This window comes from Phodopus roborovskii, unplaced genomic scaffold (genome assembly GCF_943737965.1).
Source record: "Phodopus roborovskii unplaced genomic scaffold, PHOROB, whole genome shotgun sequence".
In the NCBI taxonomy this organism is placed as follows: Eukaryota; Metazoa; Chordata; class Mammalia; order Rodentia; family Cricetidae; genus Phodopus; species Phodopus roborovskii.
In genome coordinates, this window is record NW_026126630.1 from 107,675 (window position 1) to 125,528 (window position 17,854).

The window sequence follows — 17,854 nt, forward strand, 5'->3', positions numbered from 1 at the left end:
TGGGCTGAGGCAGCATCTACTCAAGACAAAATTTTATCTCAAAACTTTATGATTTCTGCCAGCTCTTGGGGATATGTTTATGGCAGCCACCCTCTGGACCACTTGGCCTAGCCTCCCCCTCCCCCCATGGTTCTTCCCTCTGCTAAATCAGCCACCAAGGTAGAGGGAGTTTAGCCAGCTTCTGCCGCCAACAGAACCTGTAATTCATTTACCTTTTGCTTTTATTCTTTGTCTCTAATTTCTTTTTCACTATGTTGCACATAGCTTCACACTCTGGTCCTTCTCATTTTTACCCAGGCCTGTTAAATATATCTGTACATTTGATTTAAATTTAGCTTTATGGAAATGTAAGCTAACTTCATACTGAAAGAACAAAAAAAGTAATGTTAATGATGGACTGACCTGGAAACCAATATCTGTGCCTTGGAATTTGCTAACTTCCTCTCACAAAGCCCTGAGATAAGAAGAATTCACACTGCCCCTCCTTTCCTGTGAGTCAACAGGTGGTGAATAGGGTCCTTAGGAAACAAAGAGAAAGGTGCAACTCCAGTATACCCAGAAAAATTAATTAGCACACCCCAAGGCCCTAAGGTCTGTTGACCTTAATAGCAGACCATCTGGCCCCCAAGAGTCACATACTCAGTGGACAGAGGGCCCCACCCCCTTCCTAAGCTTGTGGGTTTGCCTTTAAAAGCACATGGACCCAGGGGAGGGGGTTTCTCTTGCTGGAGAAACCTTTGGGCAAATGTTTCCTGTTCATTAAAGCCTCTTGCGTTTTGCAGCAACTGGACTGTACATTGAGTTCTTGGGGTTTCGACTGAACCTGGAAGACTCCTCATTCTCAGGGTCTTACAATACAACTTAAATTCAACTGTACTCTAAATTGTTAGGTGCCTTTAAATGGTGGTAAACATTTAAGGTTATAAATGCCTATTTCAAGCTAACAAAATATTTATGCCACCTAGTCTTTCCTGTAAGCTGTTTATAAAGGTTAAGCCTCTATTATCAAAGGGAGTTTTTCTCTACCTCTTTGTCCTCTACAGGTATAAGTCTAACCTATTAAGTTAAAACCAGTTACAGTCAGGATGCAGGGTTCTGAGTAACACATCCTTCCACAGCCTCTCAGCTTGGATCCAGTTTTCCAAACAGATTAATTAATTACAGGGACAAAGCCTTACCTAGCCACCTATGTGCTTAAAGCAAGTAACTAAAGACAAATTTTGTATTCTAAGGTATCCTAAACAATCAGACAGCCCTCAAATGCTCAGAGATCTAGAGAATATGGCATTTAAAATGTTTCATTAAAATGCTTTTATAACAGAGAGACAGGCCAGCTGCTGGCACCACCCATTTCCTCCAAGAAGACTCCAAGATGGACACTGCAGAAGCTCCACCCACAAAAGTGGCAACAGTAGCCACTGAGAAATCCTGCTGTTCATCTCAACTGCTGCAAAAGGCTCATCTTTAGATAAGGCTAGGCAATTCCATCAGCTATTTCATGTGAGTGCAAGGACTCTTCAACAGAAATTCCAGAGCAGATGCTCGACAGGTGGTTTTGAACTCTCCACAGTGAATAATATACCAACACCCACTTGGTGTGGGGGTAAACCCTAGGGGGTTAATGCCCCTAAAGTTATGGAAGATGGATGTCACACATATTTCAGAATTTGGAGCTTTGAGATATGTACATGTGTCTGTGGATACTTGTTCAGGTGTGGTACATGCTACACCTTTAAGCAGAGAAAAAGCCCGCAGTGTCATTGGACACTCCCTGGAAGCCTGGGCAGCTTGGGGAAAACCTCAACAGCTAAAAAGAGATAATGGGCCAGCCTATAAGGCTCAGAGATTTACTTCCTTTTGCAAACAAATGGAAGTTCCCCTTGTCCATGGATTACCCTACAATCCTCAAGGACAAGGGATTGTAGAGCGAGCTCATCGCACCCTAAAAGAATGCTTAATAAAACAAAAAGGGGGAGTAGGCCAAGGCCGACTCCCAAGGAAAGAATATCTTTAGCCTTTTTACCCTCAATTTTTTAATTTTGGATGTTGATGGCCTTTCCGCCACTGATCGTCATCAGCGGCAAGGAGGGAGCCTAAAAGGCTATGTGAAATGGAAAGATGTGATCACCGGGTTATGGCATGGTCCTGATTCGGTGTTGGCTTCGGTGTGAGGGTCTGTTTGTGTTTTCCACCAAGATCGCCAAGAACAGTTGTGGGTCCCGGAGAGGTTTGTAAGAAAGTGCAACAAACATGAAGAGCCTGCTGTTGCCTTTGATCATCAGCCTGATTTGGCCACCAGTGCAGATGGAGCCACAATAGGGGATCCTGTCAGTGTTCTCAAGACCCATGCCGATACGCTCTGATGCAAAAATGTTTCCCCGATTTTTTAGTACTAATAAGAGCTTAGATTTACCTTATTTGCCTTATGATAGTGAGATTGCTAGTATAAATGAAAATAGGAGTTTTGTTTTAACAGGAAGCCTATGCTTTTATGTGATATTAGTGATAAGAGTCAGTGCATTATGTTATTTAATCAATCTGTAGCTTGGTTTGATGTGCCCACCATGGGAGGTCCCATTAGGGAGGTCAAGGCCTCCTGGGTAAGTGGATGGTGACCTGCTAAGAGTGAGTTTGACAAGCCAGCACCCCATCAGCCTAAGTGGGCCCCTCATTGTTCCAGTAAACGAGGAGGTGGTTTCCTTCCCTGGACGGGATGTCAATCGGGAGAGGTTGTTTGGGCGAGCAAGGGATATTTTACCTTCTCGCCAGGAATTAGTACCAGATTCAATAAAACCTTTGCTGGGAGAAACTTTACTGAGCAGCAGGTGGATATTCCAACCCGTTTGATCTCTGGCTCTTGTGTGGCATTAATGGCAGCTGCACAGATTTGTCCCCTTTCCTTATGATAAGGGGCAGAGTTCATGGGGTGGCCGAATTTGCTTGGTCTACCTCTGAGCATTTTGGTGAATGGTTCAATCCTAATCCTCCTCATGGATTCCCGTGCCTGTTGATGCCCCGAGTGCTATGACAGTGTTCAGACGACAGAGAGATTTTGGCATTACAGCAGCCATAGTTACAGCTATCTTTTTTGCAGTTGTGGGTTCAATCACGGCTGTGGTGGCCATGAGCACATCGGTACAGACAGCCTCTAAGTTAAATGAATTGTCCAAGAATGTGGTTACTGCCTTGGATGCTCAGTCCACAATTGGTGTTCAGTTAAAAGGAGGTCTTATGATCATGAACCAAAGAATTGATCTGGTGCAAGAGCAAATAGACACGTTGTGGCAATTGGCACAAATAGCATGTGAATGGAAGATGACGGGGCTATGTGTGACTTCTTTGCCATATCAAAAGTATTCGGCGGCTACCAATATGTCTAACCAGCTTTCTCAGTATCTTTTAGGTAATCGGTCCAGCGAATTCGATAAGTGAATGCAGGACATGATCCTTTCCATCATGCATGTGAATTCCACCCGGGTCGACATCTGGGTTGCAGAGGGACTATCTACTTGGATCACTCCATCCATGAACCACCTGAAAGAATGGGTGGGAATGGGAGCCATGGCTATCCTCTTGCTGCTTATCTCCTTTGTGGGCCTGTGGTGCCTTTGTAGGCTGAGGCTTGCTCAGAGGCAGTATGTGACCTTTGGCTGAGCTTGAGAGGGCGGTTTAGTCAATCACCACTACAGAGGCCAGTGTGTGTGGGGAGATATAGGACATGTGTCCAGTCCCTCTGTGTCTGCATTCCGAGATGGCTCTGGAAGGGAGCAACTCCAAGAAGGGCAAGTCTGGTTGCATGTGGGTTGTTGTCTGAGGCCCCACCTCCATGAAAAAGATACCGGACAGGTGTGGCAATGGCTTGGCTGATTACCAGGGTTCAGGGTCATTATAATGTCCACTACATAACTGGAGATCAGACCACTACCCTTGCCTGTTGCATTAATAAAACAAAAAGGGGGAACTGTAGAGAGCTGCTTAGTGCCATGCCTTAAAAGATGGCGCTGGCTTCTGCCTTCCACCTTCCAGATAGTGAGCACTCTCTGTCATAAAAAAGTCCTTATTTGGCTAAGCCTGTTCAGCTTGCTGTTTCCGTATAAGAGCAGTCTATAGGCAGGATTCTCGTGGCTCACTAGGGTTGGTCAGCAAAAGGGGATTTAAGCCTGTGCGGGCATTTCCCCCGGGGTCAGAAGAAGAAGCTTGTTCAAAGATCCTGAATAAACTGCTGGAAGAAGATCTTGCCCGAGTTGCAAATTCCTTGCAGGCCGAGGGTGGAAGCCACAGGGTTCAGCAGGATTTGACCTTGGGCTGAGCTTGAGAGGGCGGGTATAGACAATCACCACGACAGAGGCCAGACTGTGGGGGGAGATACAGGACATGTGTCCCGCTGTGTCTGCAGACACCTGGATCCCTGTCTCTCCCTCACAGCAAGAAGGGAGCAGCACAAAGGAAGGTTCTCTGAGAGCTGGCAGCTCTCTTTGTGTAGATTCCAAGTCCCTGGACACCGAGACTATGGCCTGTCTTACCAGACTCTGATTCCCATATCATTGCCTCTGCCCTAATAATGACTTTGCTGTCTATCTATCCAGTTCAGATACAGTATATAAAGAAAAGATCAGTCATGAGTTACCTTCAGTCCACCAGGAAAACTGGTCGAATAAATGCCAGTGGACCTGGCAAGCCAGTACTAAGGCTCTTAATATGCAGTAGAAGAGCTGCTCTGGTGCCCACTGAAGTGGACAAAGGGTTCCAAGGATGGAGGCTTTGAGGGGCATCACAAGATTGTTCTGTGGAGCTAAGCCCCAGGAGGCAAACAGCCATCCATCTGAAGCACCTCTACCCAGGAGGCCCAGGCAAACCCCAAAAAGGGGAAAGACTGACAGCAACCCCAGGGCCCAATATGGAGACCCTACAGGAAAGGAAGAAAGAGCCCGCAGGTCTCCCACCATGCCCTACCCTGTCTGTGGAGGGCCCATGGCTGCCTCTTGGGAGCTTCTAAGTCTTCTGCAATTGCCCAGCCCATCTGAGAGCCATTCTTGCCAGTTCCCTGCCTGTGAGCTACACAGAAACCAACCAAGGTCTCCTAGGAGCAAAACGGCCACCGCCAGTGGCCTGATCTCTGTGGCTCATCCCCACCCATTCCATAGGGCCCAAGCAGTCTTTGGTGACAGGATGAGACGAGTAGGATCTCCCCAATTAGGTCCAGGGATCTTTGACCCCCCCACCTTCCTTTACACTGCCCGGGCCCATGGCAACTGACCATGATTGAGATATGGAGTTCTTGCCTGCATGACTTATGTGACCCAAGCTCTGTCTTTTACCCAGAGCCTTCAAAAACTCGTAACTCCCCAGGAGGCCTCTACTTGTCACCACACACCCCTCAATCATCTGAACTTCTCCAAAAGCCTTGTGTCCCAGAGTGTTGTAAATTCTGTGTGTCCCACAGTGTCCACTCCAGAACCCAAGTCTTTAGACTGCTCCCTCTTAGGAATGGAATGGATGTGTTTGGACTTTTGTGTCCATGTTGACCGAGTTGTAGGCAATTTGGGCCCCAAGTTCTTCAGTGTGGGGGGGTACCTCTCATGCATTCCTGTTTGTTCATGGTCATGTATGCTTTTCAGGGAAACCTAGATACATGCTGTAGCTGCTTTTACCCAAACTGCCCCCAGATGTCATGATGTGCTGTCATTCCAAGGTTCAGGTGAGACAGACAGGGAAACTGGGAGACTGAGAATGACTGCTGCTTTTATGTTTCAAACTATCAGTATTCTGGTTCCACAGTTTCATGGGAGCCCTGCACTGAAAAGTGTTCCCTTTAGCTGAGACTGCTCCCTGCAGGGTTTACTGTGTCTAGTGGGGACTGAAGTCCCCTGCAGGGTACAAAGGTAAGTGAATATCAGGTAGTACCTGTAGCTCCCCTCAAGGCACAAAGTAAGATGTCCACTGCTACACTCTCTGCTGGGACAGAAAAAGGTATCAGCAGGGAACTGTGCAGGGCAGGGATTCAGCAGGATTCCAGCTGGAACCTAAAGCCTCCTGCAGGACAGTCTGAAGCACTAGGCCTGTATATGTAAAATCAAACACTAGCCCAGCTCACTTGACAAGGTCAGCAGGTTTCTGCATGGAAGTACTCAGGAATTCTCTACCTGGCTGGTCTCCTGTCTGAGCAAGGAGGAAAGGAGGAACTGTCTTTTTTGTTTGTTTGTTTGTTTGATTTTGTTATTTTACATGTTGATCCCATTACCCTCTCCCAAGCTCACTCCCTCTTACCCTCTCAGCCTGCTCACATGCAAGCTGACCACCCTACCTTCCCATCCCTCCATCCCAATTCTACCTGTAGGGCAATGTCATCCAGGTGGGGGTCATGTAAATCTGCCAAGTCATTTGAAGTAGGGACTAGGACTTCTCTCCTGCTTCTAGGTTAAGGCAGCATTCCTCCAAGGGGGATGTGTCTGCAAGGTCTTTTTGTCAATCAGGAATACATCGTGGTTCCACCATCTAGGGTCCCTTCGACTGCTCAGTCCTTCTGGCTGAGACCCATATTCAGGGGGGTCTGAGTCAGTCCCATGCTGGATTCCCAGCTATCAGTCTGGGGGCCGTTAGTTCCTCCTTGTTCAAGTCATCTGTCTGTATGTGTTTCTGCAACCTGGTCTTGTCCTCTCCCTCTGCAATTGGATTTTGGTTCGAATCAGTGTTTAGGTATGGTGTTTGCTTCTGTTACCAAGAGGAGGAACTGAGTGGGATCCCACCCAATACCCTCCTGGGGTGGGGGGGTGACTGCACTCTAGCAGCAGGGAGGGGAGGCAGCAGTTGGAGGCCCTGCTCTGCTCTCACCAGCTCCCATGACAGGCCCCTTGAGTGTTCCATGCCCCCCTTCCAGGAGGCCCCTTCAGGCAAAGCTACACCCAGGCTCTCTCTTTCATAGGATAGAGACTTTGTTTCTATCATATAACAAACATGTACCACTGGGATTGTCCTACAGCCCAATAGGGATTGTTTCAAGGTCTCATAGGCACCTTGTCACCTGAAGGTCTGTCTTCCAACCAGCACAGAGTGATTTCCCATTGCCCAAACTCTGTGCCCTAAGTTGTGTCTACTGGAAAAAGGAGCTCTATAGTCTCAAATACTTGCAGTTGCAATACACATGCAGATGCTTAAGACTCCCTCCAGGGCACTGTCTCTGCTACCTCCCCATATCTGAAAACTGTAGAATAAATTTGTTATAAACAACTTCTTTTCCTATCTTCCTAAGAACCAAAAGAATAAGAGGCATTTGTGTATTGACTGGAAATTTGTAGCAGGTCTAAAGGTGTAGTGAGAAAGCGCTGATTTGATGCTCATCTCACGCTCCACATCTAGAGAGATGCTCACTGTCTGGGGTACCAGGCAAAGCCACCTGGTCCCACTTCTTATAAGTCTGTCTTCATGTATCTGCAAAGGCCGGGACCAGTGGAATTTCCAGGAAGGTATCTATGAAACTGCCCCTCCCAATTTCTACATACAATCTTCAGGTCACTTTCCCTAAGGATTTGCAAAGAGAAATCCTTGAAATTTTCATCTGGATTGCTTGTTCCTACTTTCCAATTCTTAGATCGAAGAAATATGAATGTGTCCTAGGAGTTAAATCCTCTTCGAGAAGAAAGACTTCTCTTAGGAGATATGCCATGTAATCTCCACAGCCAAGAGAACATCTGAACTTTACTGGATCAAGCAAACTTCCCCAGTTTGTCTTTGAATCAAGCTTCAATAGGGTTGACATTTACCATGTTCAGGCACCAGGAACATACACCATATCTATGTGATCCCACAGGGACCAGGTACACCAGCATGAGGACTCCACAAGGGGCCTGAGGATCCTCTGGAAACACTCCAGAGAGGCCAAACACAGGCTTCGGTTGTTCAAAATCTTGACAATTAAGTGGTAGCCTCCCATACTCCCCATTTCCCTGATGGGCATATTACACCCAGGCACTGTAGTTGAATTCCACTAACTCAAATACCGGTGGAAAGATGTCACATCATCTCCTGTAACTGGTACTGACTTAATCTGTGCATAGTCAATGTTGCACCACCCTGCATATCTCCAGAAGGAAAGCTGTGCTAGAGTGCCTTGTGTTGTGTAAACAGGTCTGTGTGGGCTTTTTCTATTCATTGCATACATTCAACCTGCAAAGCACTTTTTCAAGGGGCTTCTGTTTCTCAACTCTACCCAAGCCATGTACTGCCCTTGACTGTCACAGCTTGGGCTGTGCACCTGGATGGACCTGAGCCTCTCCCACCCTTTCCAGTTCTCCTGTTTCCAGCATCTGTTTAACACTTTCTACTGTCAATCGAACATCTCCTATGGGAGGAATAAGGTCAAACTGGAACCGAGGTTGCTGGTGACAAGGTGGGAACACGGATACTCATGACTCTCTTGACTCTCTTCCTGTGCTGTGGCAGGACTGTGACAGTATAGTTGCAGCACTGCAGGATGGGTTGGGCCTTCATGACCAGGCCTTCTGTCTCTACCCTGGGTTCTGTTAATACCCTTCAGGGCCCTGCCCTGAGCAGTCATGCATTGGTTGTCACTTTTATCAAAGTGGTACAGCTAGACACTTCAGAGTGCACACATGGCTTTAGTTTATAGGACAAACCTTCTCAACACATGACCCTCAGCCTGTAAGTTAGTGGATGTCAGAGCAGAGCCTAAGATTGTCTGTCCACTTAGCCTTGACTTTAGTCAGAGGCACCACCTATGAGTCAGTATCCTCACCAGTGGTTTGTGAGTTTGCCTGCTGCCTCACTGTCAATGGAGGAAGTACACTTATGAGTGCTTTCCCTAAGCCTAGTAGTCTTTAAGAGGAGGGACCAGGAGTGTATTCCAAGATGATGCCTACAAGTGCATCCTGTGGACTCTGCCATTGCCCTCCAAGGACAGAGAGTCTTCCTGAAGTGTAGGGCTCACAGACTCCTCATTGTTTTGCATGATCTCTAATCCTTGACTCCTGTTTGGGCTCCTTGAAGGCAGGAGTGTCTCTCCTACCACTAGCAGTGACAGCATGGAGTCCCTCTACAAGCACATTGCACAAACCTGCCTTCACAGTCAACAGGAGCTCATGGTCACAGACAGCTGAAGTCTCAGTGCTGTTGCTTCAACCCTTTGTCTCTGCACTGCGACTGGTCCAGCATGTAGAAGTCTGGATGGTAGAGGGGAACTCATCAGTCTCCTTCCTCCTCCTTTCTCACCTTCCTCCTCTCCCTCTCCATTTCTCCCTCTTCCTATGCCTCCTTCCCTGCTTTCCTTCAGTCCCTTCATTCCCATCCTCCATTCTTTTCTCCACACCTCTATTCTCTTCTCTACTTCACATTCCTAGCAGGCAGGTGTGTTTGTCTTGTTTAGTGCTTAGGATTCTCCAGAGAAGCAGAATAAATGGACCACCATGGTGTATATAAGAAGAGAATGACACTAACAGACTGGCTCAAATGGTTACAGAGCAGGAGGTGTCCTGAGTCTGCCCCTGGGAGGAGAGAGGGAACAGAAGTCCACCCAGCCTAGCTTGAGTTCTCAATGTATCCCATCCCCCTAAAATACCTGTATGGAAACCCCTACGCAAATAGCATGAAATGAGGTCATAGAGCTTATCCTAGGCCATGAGAGAAGAGCACCATCAATGGGATTCTCCTGTCCTATGAGAAAACAGCCAGAGATAGTATCAAGAGCCATAGAACTATCTCTCCAGGTACTACTGTGCCTCAGCCTTAGACTTCACCCTCCTGAGCTGAGTGAGTGTAAATCCCTATTGTTTATAAGCCACGTGGTTTGTGATGCTTTATTATAGCTGCCAGAATAATCACACCTTGTCCAAACCATCCATCTTTCTGGACTGAAGCTTGTATAAGGTGGCAGTGTCTCTGAATGGTGGGCTGGTAAAGGGAGAGAAGGGAGGCAGCTTTCAGGGGTCACAGAAAAGTCTTCTACATTTTGGCCATATCACAGGCTTGCTAAGGAGTAAGCAGGCCCAGAGACCCTGCCCTCTGTGGCTACAGCTACCTGAACTGAAATATCCAAGCAGACTGGACCCTTCTTGACATGAGGGCAACATTCATGACATCTGACTTGTGCCTTCTGGCCATGAGATTTTTCTCAACCATGGAGCAATAGTGTACACAACACAATTATAAAGAATTCTATTTACTTCTTGACTATCTTGGAACATATAGTTTGCCAAACTGCACAGGTCCATGTGTATTGTGACCCAGCTAGAAGGTGTATATCCCTTGTCAGCTGTAGAATGCCATGGTTGTGGGGGTTGGTTTTAAGGATGTGGCCCAAGCTGATCAGGTGTCTCTAAGTGGTCTTTGCATTGTGGAGGATCCTGACCCACAGGGAGCCCTGTGTTTCCAAATCCATTCCTGTCCTCTCCCACCTTACTTTACTGAGATCCCCAGGAAACTGACAGCTGTGTGGAGAAAAACAGCGCCCACCAGCATGTGCCCAGCCAAGATTAGCCTGTCCTGTCAGATTTCCACACCTGCCTACTGCCCCATTCTACAAACTGGGCCCACAAGAATAGGGCTCAGCGCAGGCAGTGGGGAGACAGAGACGTCCAATTATGTTCAATAAAGCATGAACTTAAGGACTCACAGAGACTCTGGCAGAACAAAGGAGACCTGCACACATTCATGCCAGAAAGGGTCCCATAACTAAATGAAGGAAGTATGCACAGGCTCCCATCTCCAACTAAGATGATCGATAACCACTGACAGAGGAAAAAAAAATCACTTTTCTCCATGTCCAGGAGTACTAGTTGAACACAAAACACACTCAAAGTACTTTTGTAATTTTTTATTTCTTTTTAAATCTTAGTGGCCTTTGTTTGTTTATTTCTCTTTTTGTGGTTCTGTCTGTGTTTCTTATGTTTTTCTTTTGTGTATTTACAGAAAGAGAGAGAAAAAAATTTGGAAGGATAAGTGGAAAGGACCTGCAAATAATTGGGGGGAGGGGAAAACTAATAAAAACATACTGCATGAAAAAATTCAATTAGAAAGAGAAAACAAACTTGGTTCTGTGGTATCACCAGCATGGATGCTGTGGTGTTTCCTGGGCTGCCTTGAAGGAGGACCTCAGACAAGTACCCTGACTAGATATCTCAGACCAAGCTGTGCCATCTGCTTCCTGACTCATGACAAACATATAATGTAACATTGGCTTGGGGTCCAGCAGCTCAGGCCAGGCTGCAAGATTGTGAAAGGAGGCATACCGTCTGTCCCTTGGACAAATGAGGGATTAGTGAATCTGGAATCGGGATCCCTGTGACAGTTTGAAGAGGACAAGGATATCAAGGACAGATTGTTAAATTTCAGCTCTTGTACCTGGAATTCACTCAGGACCCTCAAAATCAGAGATGCCATCTCTTGTGACTAAGATCTTGTAACTGTCTTCCCTTTATTGCTTTTGCCTTAGATAGAATTGAGCATCTCATGAAGGGATCCCAGAGAACCATTGGCCTGGTAGAACTTGCCAGTCAAGAGGGAGCACAGGGCTCAGTTTATGAGGTGGATACAGGGTACATCTGGGGAGCCTGTGCCCTGGAGATAGAGTGGACTGTGAAAGTCCTGTCCATCCACATCCCTGCCTAGGGGTATCCTGCCTTGGCAACCTCACACCTCCCTCATTCTGTGCCCAGGCCTCATTCTGAAAGCTCAGGATGAAGTGAGGTAGCCGATGTTAATGCTACACTGTTCCAGAAGATGGCACCCAAAGCTGACATTTGTTTCCTAAGTTGCTCTCCCAATTCCAGGTTCCAGATAAAGGCAGGCATTTGGCTCACATTTAGCTGACTGTACTACATTTCTAATGGTTGGAACTACATTTTCTTTTCTGGAGATGTCTTTTTAAACCACTGAGGGTCTGGAGATGCCTGTAATGGTACCCTGCATCACCCTAAGTCCACAGTGCTTCCCCAAGTCACAAAGCTCCCAGCCAAACATACACTTCCAGCTCTGAACAGTAGATCCACAGCTTAGGCTCACCAGCCCTGAGCCAGCTGGTCAGCTCTCCTTGTTCTATGGTCTGACACGTTGGAGCTCTGGCCTCTACACAAATAAGTGTCCTTCAGAGAGGCCTGCCCCTCCCAACATCTTCCATCTCTTTCTATTCTAGAAATTGGGCACTTGATTCACACACCCTGCATACCAAAGCCAGGAGGTGTTCATGGACATGGTACCTCAACACCAGTGATGACCCATATGGTGTGTTGGTCTTCAACTATTCCTATGTTATCTTCCTCCCCCACCCTTAGCCAGGTTTTGAATCTGGGCATCTGGTGAACACACAACTCAGATATGCTCTTATCAGTTCCACAGAACCTTCCAGGTTGTACAGTCTTTAGATACATACTCTCATCCCAGAATTTCTTTGTTTATTATAATCCTCATCCACACCTGCATCTTCCCTTCAGTGCAACACCTGAGCCTGGCCATGGTCCACTCATAACATGTTACATGTCTGTGATTTCCCACCCCCAACCACCCCTTTCTCATCGTATTTTAAAACTGTGTCATTCTGTAACCTAGGTAGACCTAGAACTCAGTATATAGTCCAAGATACCTCAATCCCATCATAACCCTCCTGTAGCTTCTCCAGAGTTTGGCTTGGAGATATGAGGCATCACACATGTCTGACTCCTTTTCCTGTGTCCATGTTCCGGTTAAAACTCCAGACTCAGTTGGATGGTAGTAATTGTTTGCCTTTCTGTGCCTGTCCTTGGCTACAGAAGGCAACTAGCTAAAACAAACACCAGCGATGTTTGCCTATGAACTACTCACATAGGCTCATGCTTACCTACTTCATCAATGCACAGCTCACCAATGCATAATTTAGCTAATAGCAAGGGATCAATCTTCCATGTGTCAGAAAAATTATAAGGAGAATTAAAATGAGATAAACTTGAAGCCAAATTATCAAATGATTGTTTAAATAATTAAGGACAAAACAACCTTGCTAGGGCACACCTTTAATCCAAGAACTCATGAAGCAGAAACAGGTGGGTCTCTGAGTTCCAGGTGGACTTGGTCTACAGAGTGAGCTCCAGGATAGCTAGGGCTATGTAGAGAGATCCTGTCTCAAACAAACAAACAAACAAACAAAAAGAACACGGCTTCTTGCCAGATTTTAGAGATGGATAGGCATCTTCAAACCTTTCAAAGACCTATAGAATATGGCATTGAAAATGGTTAGGGTTTTTCTTGACAATGAGCCAATACTGCTCCTGGAAACACTACTTATATCAGAAAGAAAGATGGACATCAAAGAAACTTGTTATGGAGTTTGATTTCAATATGACAAGACTAGCCATTTGGGCAAGATACTGCACTTGTCTGGACTGTTTGACTTTGTGCTGTATAAACTGGACATGCAGGACCCACACAGGGTTCATGCTTCATGGAAGAGTCTGCAGGAATTCTGAAGGACACAGAGAATAATAACTGACAAACTGCCAATATAGGTGGACAGTTTAAACTGTCCTGCTTTGCTGAGGAGTCTACCAGACTCACTATGGCCTATAGGCTGAAGATGGAATATTACAAAATAACTTTAAGTGACTGATGCGGTGGGAGATGTCTCTTGTCATTACTAGAGTTTATAGGCTATCCTTCTGTAGTCTTTGAAAGAGTTGAAGACAGATAGTATGGTTATAGTTTTCCTTAGTCAAACCAGATACTCTCCTCCTATCATAAGTGGCCCAAGTTGCAGATAGCCCAGATCACACTTTTGAGGTCAAACAAGGGTTCACTGCTCTGCAAGAAATCCTGGACAAATTAAGTAGGATGTAGAAGACTGGACGGCCTTGTATGCATTCCATGGGGCTTACTGTCCTGCCCATATCCATTTCCATCTCATTCTCTCTGATTGCTTCCAAGTGTTGTATTCAGGTGTTTTTGGTGAAGCTTTCCTATATGTGTAAAAAAGGTAATAGCTGAGTTGTCATAGACATGGGCAAATGGTTTTACTCAAGAGAATATATACATTTGCATGAGTATGCATAGGTAGTAATATTATTTCTCAGTGTGGTTTGTATGGGATGTCCATTCTGTGTGTGGTGCTTCCAGGATGTGTGTGGTATATGTGATGTATGTGGTGATAGTATGGATCATAGAATCTTGAAATAGTAGTAGAGAAACTTGTTAGCATGACCATGAGGGATTTCTCAACTGAGTTCATTGAAGTGGGAAAAGCCACTCTAGATACAGACAGCAATATTCATTGGTCTGAGATCCCAAGCTGATTAATAACAAGATGAAAGGAAGGGAGATCTGGCATTCTCCTCTCTATCATTTGTGATTGTGGATGCTATATGACCCCGTGCCTCATGTTCCTGCCACCATGCCTCCTTCCTTTACATGAAGGACTGCATGTTTACTATGAACTAAAATCACCTTATTTAAGTTGATTTTTTTCTGACATTTTTTGAAAACCTCAACAAGAAAAGTAACTAATACAGAAAACTGGCATCAGGAGTGGTGCTGCAGCTAAACCCTGACGGTGTGGTTCTTAGGCCTTTGAAAATACATGCAGGAAAAAAGTCTGAAAGTTTGCAACATTGACACAGAAAAGCCCAAGAATGCTTGTGTGTGTTAAATGTGCTTTTGCTGGATATGTGAGAACAGTGTGTATGCATGATATACGTAATGTGATATGGATGGTGGAGAGGCTGTGGAGCAAAGTGGCTCAGTCATGTCAGGAGAAAGTGTGGTAAAGATTGTGCTATGTATGTTACGGTATTCTGTGTTGTGATGTATTGTTTTGTAGAAGGGCATGTAATGTGCATGTGACACATGACATGTTTTTGTGAAATGTCTGAGCTTTTATTGACATATAAAGAATTATTTCTCTATGTCAGCCATGCCTTCTGCTCTTGATGACCATGTCCAATGGGGGAGCTATAGGCAGCATGGACCATTGGAAAATGGACCAAGCATCATGCCTATCTCTCTTCCCACAATCATAGTGAAAGAAAAAAACCCAGGTTCCAAAGGCATCTGGAGCCTGGCATGAGACTAGTCTGTCCTCACTACAGCATTCATTTATCCTTTTCTTTTTCCCCTCCTGGGAGTCTGATACCAGAAGGTGGCATTCACAGATGGGACAGAGCAGCAGTCTCCAGGCTGAGCATGAATGATGTCCAGAAAGTCTTTCTGGAAAGACATTCATTACAGCACACAGGAGAAAAAAAGGAGTGGGAAACTGGAAGCCTGGCCAGTGGGGATAAAGCTCCGCTCTTGGTGGCCTGTACCCAAGCCACCAGTGCTTCATGCTGCCTTTATCTGGAGCTTCCATGGCCCCGAACACATCCATTGCACTAGGAGTAGAACACTCTTCCCAGGGCCCACACTTCCTGACTCACTCAGCAACATAGTAGGTGCTTTAGCATTTGCCTCTCACGTATCCGTGAGCCTCCAACCCAAAGGTCATTTCCTGGCTGCTCCCATCTCAGACATCAGCACTTCACACGAAATCAGTTTCAGTGCACATGGTCTACCAAACACAAATGTACCAAAAAGTACATGGGCTTGAAGCACCCATAGCCACTGCCCAGGAGTTCACAATCCACACCGTGTAGCTCCCCGACAGTCTCGCCATTGTATATCTTTAGCTAAATTCCAAGCAAGGCATCATTTCATGTGTAATTACTTATTCTTTAAGTGAGAAATGATATCCTCAAAAGAAAGGACACATCAGGACAATGCAGGAGTGGTAATGGCATCTGGGATAGGGTGGAGAAGGCAGAAATGCTAGGATGAAAGGAAGAGAGGTGGGAGAGGAAGAAGCAGAGGTCTGGGGTGGGTAGCAGAGAAGATGAGTTGGATGGGGGAAGAGGGTGACACTGTCACACTGACCTTTCTCATTATGAAGCCTGACCTCAGAATCCCTCACTACTTTGGCAGTGAACAGGGGGGAATGCAGATCAATGATTGTAACAGAAAGCTGCAGGGCTCAAACTTATGTCAACTAGACAATACCATCACCAGACTCCTAGCATTTCCACAAATCAGGGCTTTGTTGAACTGACCCGAGCATGTACAGCTGTCCATTGCTGAATTGGAGTTTTGCAGTGGATCCCACAGGGCTCTCTGTAGAATGCCAAGGATGCAAACAGGTTCTTATTATAGGAGCTGAATGAGTCAGAGCCAGGTCTCCTTACACAGGTTCAGAGCCTTTGGGATTTTGTACAGCTATCTCCATCACTGGCTAGTAGGGCTAAGTGTTTGACTCTGGACAGCCTAGGAATCCCAGAAACAAAGGATATCGAAACTGACAATCAGCTATGAGGTATGTCCCCAGCTGAGCACAGGGACCAGGATGTAGACACCACTGAGCCTTCCTCAGGGCAGGGACCAGAAGAGGTAAAGAAAAGCTGCAGGAAACAGAGACTGAAACTGGGCCTCTGCTGGGGTGGGAACAGCTTTCCTATCCACATGGGACAGTGCTGGCTACTGGGATCCATGGGCTGCTGGCTACTGGGATCCATGGGCTCCTGTCCCTTTAATGGCCATGGCCTGGTGGAGGAGAATGCCACCTCCATAGCCTACCATCTGCACAGTGTGCTGGCTAGGCTTCTGCCAAGCAAGAGTGACCTCAGGAGAACCAAGAGTGTGACCCATAGGCATTTGCGGAAGCTCAATATCTGCAAGCTAGAGGGCTTTGGTTACTCTTGGTTATTCTTCTCAAGGTGTGCATTACAGCCTTCCATTCACTCCACAGCCCTACTGCAGTTGTATGTATGGGTCTGTGTGCCCAAGACTGCAGGTAACAGTCAGACCATCTCTTTTCACTTCCAGGATCCAGAGGAGAACCTGCTCCCTCCTACATCACCACCTGCTCCTTCCCCTCCTCCTCCATCTCCATCACCTTTTAACAAAAAACCCTACTGTGATCATTGTGTGCTGTGGCTGTGGAAACAGAGGGGTACAGATGACTGGGTTGGGCAGAATGTGACCTTGGGCTCAGCTGGAGACCACAGGCACAGTCAATCACCAGCACAGAGGCCTGAGTGTGGGGGGAGATACAGGACATGCATCCCTCTGTGTCTGGGGGCTCCTGGATCCCTGTCTCTCTCCCATGGCTAGAGGGCAGCAGCACAAAGGAAGGTTCTCTGAGAGCTGGCAACACTCTTTTGGTAGATTCCAAGTCCCTGGACATGACCACTGTGGCCTGTCTTACCAGACTCTGGTTCCCATATCATTGCCTCAGCCCTAACAATGTGTTTGCTGTCACCCTTAGTCTGTGGATAAATAAGCCAAGATGTATTGGGTCTATCTAGCAATTTCAGATACAGTATATAAAGAAAAGATCAGTCATGAGTTACCTTCAGTCCACCAGGAAAACTGGTCGAATAAATGCCAGTAGCCCTGGCAAGCCAGTACTAAGGCTCTTCGTATGCAGTAGAAGAGCTGCTCTGGTGCCCACTGAAGTGGACAATGGGTTACAAGATGCAGGACTTGAGGGGCATCACAAGATTGTTCTGTGTGTAGGTGAGCCCCAGGAGGCAAACAGCCATCCATCTGAAGCCCCTCTACCCAGGAGGCCCAGGCAAACCCCAAAAAGGGGAAAGACTGACAGCAACCCCAGGGCCCAATATGGAGACCCCACAGGAAATGAAGAAAGAGCCCGCAGGTCTCCCACCATGCCCTACCCTGTCTGTGGAGGGCCCATGGCTGCCTCTTGGGAGCTTCTAAGTCTTCTGCAATTGCCCAGCCCATCTGAGAGCCATTCTTGCCAGTTCCCACAGTGACTACTCCAGAACCCAAGTCTTTAGCTGTTTTGAATGTAGGATCACCTGTTACTCTGTTTCAGGTAATCTTGCTTGATCAA

At 46.5% G+C, this 17,854-nt stretch overlaps 1 long non-coding RNA gene across 1 annotated transcript in view; it reads left to right on the forward strand.

The window, feature by feature from the left end:
* LOC127238337 (uncharacterized) overlaps window positions 1–16,883 on the forward strand; it is a 74,528-nt gene extending 57,645 nt beyond the window's left edge. Inside the window, exon 3 of the long non-coding RNA XR_007835922.1 lies at window positions 16,822–16,883. This is a non-coding gene — a long non-coding RNA (uncharacterized LOC127238337). The remainder of the gene's footprint in view (window positions 1–16,821) is intronic.
* The last annotated feature ends 971 nt before the right edge of the window (window positions 16,884–17,854 follow it).